The sequence below is a fragment of the Pseudomyrmex gracilis genome, unplaced genomic scaffold (genome assembly GCF_002006095.1).
Source record: "Pseudomyrmex gracilis isolate BER0280 unplaced genomic scaffold, ASM200609v1 scaffold_1748, whole genome shotgun sequence".
NCBI classification, from domain to species: domain Eukaryota; kingdom Metazoa; phylum Arthropoda; class Insecta; order Hymenoptera; family Formicidae; genus Pseudomyrmex; species Pseudomyrmex gracilis.
This window is the reverse complement of record NW_018022332.1, coordinates 1,482-7,225: the sequence shown is the minus strand read 5'-3', so window position 1 is coordinate 7,225 and position 5,744 is coordinate 1,482. Positions and strand designations below refer to the sequence as shown.

The window sequence follows — 5,744 nt, the reverse complement described above, 5'->3', positions numbered from 1 at the left end:
TTCAATATTTTTCAGAACATGTATCTGGATAATATCTACATATTTTCATAAGCATATTCCTTTTTTGTATATATAAATTCTCTAATATGTGGAATATCAATTTTTATCAGACAGATTGATGTTACTTTAAACCAGTGATGAAAGATCGAGCCCGCTGCAACGAGAATATCGAAGCGATGGGAGTACACACACAAGCGAGAACTGCCGTCCGTGAGCGCTCACGGTTTAGTAAGCGCTTTACACTTATTGTCTGTGATTGGTCTCTTCTTGTAAATCCGCTCGAAATATGAAAATATATGCCAATGACAAGCAACAAGCGCAAAGCGCTGAGTTCTGCTGAACGCGGCCAATCTAACTTAACCTAATCTAACTCTCAGTAGAAAATTCATATTTGTTACAGAGCTAAAATATTGTGGGAATGATCTGTGTTTGTTTCAAGTTCACGAACTATTATTAACAAACTACATACTATAAACTGCTTTGAAAAAATTTAGATTTCATAAAAAAGGTGAATGACTTTAATTTTTTCTACATCAAAAACTCAATTTGTTTTTATTCCAAATTTTATGGTTATGATTAAAAAATTAATAGAGAGATTCTCAAAGTTCTCATTCTTAATAATGTAAAAATCGTACAAAACTTCACTACTGATTTAATGTCTATAAGAAAATTTTTGAAAAATATTGTGTTCTCATAAAAAAAACATAAAAAAATCTTTTTTTAGAACGTGATTAAATATTTTTTTTATACCTTTGTTATAACAATACTTTATTATTTCTAAACTTTTGATGTAATATCTTCAAAATACAATTATTATATACTATTAGCAATTGATTAGTTTATATTGAAGAGATACTAGTAGTCCGACTTCAGTCAATTTTCAATTTTTTTTCTGTCAAATTATTCAACAATGTTTTCATATAATTAAACTATTTTTCTGTATAAGCCTAATTTAATATATTGAGAAAGTCTGCACTGAGACATATTTTAATTATATCAAATCGTTGTTGAATAATCTTACAGAAAAAAACTGGCTCATATAAATTAAATGTAATTTATTTTTGGTTAGATGGCTTCTTTCTCAAGAAATCAATAATCGATGCACAGAAACAGATGCAATATCTTTCCAATTACCCTACGCAGTTGTGAGGTTGTTGATGAAGTAGCAAATGGTAATGAAGTAGTTTCAGAGGTGCCAAGTATTTGGATCAGCTCTGATAGGACACAATGTTGGTGGCCAATAAGTAAACAAATTCATCCTTTGATGGTTACACAAGCAGTTCCAAAAACTAATGATCCTAAGTGGAATTTATACAAAGTGATTTTTGAGAAATACTATGGTAAGATTATCAAATTCTTTTTAGTTTTACATTATTCTTAATATTTTATATTAAATCTGTATTTAAAATACATATCTATATTTATCTATATTTGGCACACTTTAAATCTTCAATCAAAATAAAAAAAAGTAGTTTTTGACATGTTAAGAAAAACTGTAAATGACAACCAGTAATTAACACAAAATATACATATGTTAAATACGAGGGTAGTCCCAGAAGTACCCGACCTGACGTATAGATGGCGGTTGTTGTTTGAAAAAAATCACTATGACCGAAAGAATCAACCTTATAAAGCTTAAGTTTCAAGTTTCAACATGCTACGTTGTTTAGTATTAGTTCGGCAGCCATCAATAGTGAACGCTCTCAGTACATTTGTAAACATGGAGAAAATTGGTCTCAGGTGTGAAATGATGAACACATGTTTCATCTATGGTTATGAATCGACGCAAAAACTCTGCCTTATTACTGCGAAACACCGCCAAACACTCGATTGAAACATCCTCACGACGCTGGTTTTGTTCAATTGTGAGCAAACGCGGCACCCATCGTGCGCACAGCTTTTTCACGTTCAAATTTTTAGTCAATATGCGTTCACTATTGATGGNTGCCGAATTAATACTAAACAACGTAGCATGTTGAAACTTGAAACTTAAGCTTTATAAGGTTGATGCTTTCGGTCATAGTGATTTTTTTCAAACAACAACCGCNATCTATACGTCAGGTCGGGTACTTCTGGGACTACCCTCGTATATATAAAATATATCAAACGCATCATTATTTTTCTATACAAAAAATTCTTATGATACATACCGTATGGATCTTTTAAATCGGAATATAGAGCATAGCGTCTCTCTTCTCATATGCAACGCGTGAGAATAAGGGAGATAACTATTGCATATGTTCAGATCTAAGAGATCCATAGTGTATGATTCATTATATAATTCCAATTAATATTTAATCAACTTTTTGAATTCAAAATTGATATTTCATAAAAACTTGTATTTAAAATTATCTTTAAAAATGTACTTTGCATTTTCAGATACATTGGAAAAAGCCAGAAAAAGAGCATTAGAAATGAACGAATCAACAGATTATAGTTCAAATCCTGAGAATTCAAAACAAAAGGACGTGGTCAGCGCAACAAAACAAAAAATCCAAAATATGTAGATGGTTATGAAAGTGAAAGCAAAGAAGACAGAAATCAAAATCAGAATAAAACAAAAAATGCAAGCAAAAACAGAGATGCTATGTACAAAAATAGTAATAAAAACAGAAACCAAAGTACAAATGTTGACGGACATAATTCTTCTAGTGAAGATGATGAGAATGAAGATAATAATATACCTCTACCACCTACACTTACACTAGAAAAAAATCAAAATAAACAAGTTATATATGATACAGATATAATTAACATTATGGATAATCATGAAATTCAAGATAAATTCACATAATTATTACAATCATCATTACTGTGTAGTGTTGTTTTCTTCAAAGTAATTTGATATTATAATGTACTTTATCTTATTTTATACTAAATGTCTTATTGTTTTGTATTTGTCTTGTACTATTTACTTTATTTCTTATATTTTACCATCTGCTCATACTATTTAGTTTCTATTTTTTCTTATATTAGCATCTTGATTATATATCATCTATTATCTATATACATCTCATCGTTTTGTAATTTTTTCTTTCTTGATATTTTTTTTATACATTTTTTTCATTTTTTGGAGAAGTAGTATTTCAACAATCATTGTAAATTTGCAGTGGAAGGAAATATTTTGAATTTTAACCCAGAAATTGCAACAACTGTAGGTGAGTAAATCTGAAGTAAAAATCATTTAACCATGTGAAATACAAATAAAGAAGCTATTATATCCCATAAAACTTTTATTAATAGATTTATTAACAAAATTTTGATCGTAATCTATTCTTTTCTAGATGATTTGAAAAACATCCTGGAAGATAAAGGTTCATCATAAATTAAGGAGATTCTAAAGTGATTCTGCCTTAGCGACTGAATTAAGGCTGCACAACGTTTTACATTAAATAAATATTACTACAAAAAGCCGTAAATTTAATCGATAAAACTGAATCACTTTATGACCTCCTTAAACTTCAGAAAAATAATAAAATGTTTCAACATCATAAGATATGTTGATCTCTTTACAGAAAAAGTTTCCATTATCATTAGAGCCATAGCAAAACTTCAAGTAACTATGCGTGTTATTGAAGAATATCTTCAAAATCTGAGTACTACTCACATTAACAAACATCAATCAACTCGCGTTGATGAAATCCAATGACGTATACCTCTTCAAAAAACCGAGGAAATTACTACATTTGATAAAAAACTGAAAGAGGAGCAAAACTTGTGTTCTAGCTTTGTTAGTACTTGAAAACATTTGAAAATTAATTTCTCTCTTTAACATATAAATTGCATGATAATGAATGACTAATAAAACTTTTTTTCCAGGTTACTTTTTTACGAGATATTGGAGGCAATGGCCCAAAAGAACACACTCAGCGTTGTTTGCGAAAAGTTTTTAGCAATAATGTTGCAAAACAATGCTCGTGGTTTGGATTCAGAAACAATTACAAAATTTGTGATCTGAAAATCATACAGTGTATAAATGGTGATTGTTAAATTTTTCTCTTTATGCATGCAAATATATCGAGACACTTATATGCTTATAAATTTATAATCATAAATACATTATAACAGATGTAGTTAAAGACAAGTATTGCAATAATACTGCAAAAGAGTTCGAAAATACTGTCAGCGAATGGTTCCGACAAGGCAGTCAGCGACATGCTAGAGAAATTGAACAAGCTAAAAAAAGCAGCAAGATGTTACGAAATAAAGTGCAACAACATATACTTTTTCTAAGTTAAGTGGAAAATTGTTCTCAATTTTTTCCGCTTTTTATGTGTTTTTAATTTTTTTAATTCATATTTTTTCTATTAATTATTATAGTTTGAATGTGATATTAATTTTACTTTNATTTAGATTTTCTATGAACTATCATAAGTAAAATTGTGATAATTTTACTTTGATTTACTTTTCTAAATAATATAAATTTTATTTATCTAGTATTTCCAAAGATAAATTCGTCTGTTGATTGTTTTTGACCGTTTAATAATGTACTCTGAAGTATAAGGTAGGATCAAGCCAGATCTCACAAACAAAGATGTTTATTTGTTAAAGGTATGAATATATGAAAGTTATTTTATATATTCTTCCTGTATATTCTAAAGTTTCTATATGTATATTTTTCTACAGTTCGTATATTAGATATATAAATAAGTCTACACATTTGTTATATTATCCAAACATAAAGATTTATTATCATAATAAATATATCATTTATTATCACAATAAATATACTTTATTTTATTTTTATGTCTGTCTATATAAATATAAACCCATTATTACATATTATTCGAAATGTACCTAGTAAACACACAGTATCCACCCGGTAAAAAATTTTTCGTATAAAAGATTTACGTAACACTATGGAACTACGTTTACATTTCTGTCTACTACATTTCTGTCATAGGTACATAATACATATGCATTGCAACACCAGTAAACACAACGTAACAGTACCGTAACATTAATGTTATTATTTCTCACTCAACAATGTAACTGCAATATAACATGCCTTGTACGTAGCAGTTACATTGTTGAATGGGAAATAATACCATTAATGTTACGTTACTTGTTACTGCCCGCTAAACAATTTTTCATATATAATTATATATATACTTATACACAAATTAACATTATTATATTTAATTATGCAAATTTATATGTCGAATATGTCCATACAATTTTATACACGGAGAATTTCTTTTTTTAAAAGAATGGCTTCAGAGATATTTCAGACCAAATTGCAAATTAACTTTATTAGTATCATGTTAGATACAAAAAAATGATAGAAATTTCTATGACCAAATTGCAAATTAACTTTATTAGTATCATGTTAGATACAAAAAAATTATAGAAATTTCTACAAACATGATACTAATAAAGTTAATTTGCAAATTGGTCTGAAATATCTCTGAAGCCATTTTTTTAAAAAAAGAAATTCTTCGTGTATAAAATTGTATGGACATATTTGACATATAAATTTGCATAATTAGATATAATAAGTTTAATTTGTGTATATATGATTATATATCAAAAATTTTTTTAAATATAGTAAAAATATAGTTTTATATAATTTGTTTGTATCTAACATGATACTAATAAAGTTATTGTCTAATTTGATATGGAATATCTCTGAAGCCATTCTCTTAAAAAAAAAATTCTCCGTGTATAAAATTGTATGGACATATTCGGCATATAAATTTGCATAATTAGATATAATTATTTTAATTTGTGTAAAAGTATATAAT

At 27.6% G+C, this 5,744-nt stretch overlaps 1 long non-coding RNA gene across 1 annotated transcript; it reads left to right on the top strand.

Annotated features, from left to right (window-relative positions):
* The first annotated feature begins 377 nt into the window (after positions 1 to 377).
* On the top strand, positions 378 to 4,524 carry LOC109862405. Its single transcript, XR_002251136.1, has 8 exons — positions 378 to 508; positions 1,070 to 1,340; positions 2,380 to 2,836; positions 3,111 to 3,158; positions 3,285 to 3,314; positions 3,516 to 3,730; positions 3,820 to 3,979; positions 4,069 to 4,524. It is a non-coding gene; the product is annotated as an uncharacterized LOC109862405 (long non-coding RNA).
* Positions 4,525 to 5,744: the final 1,220 nt, after the last annotated feature.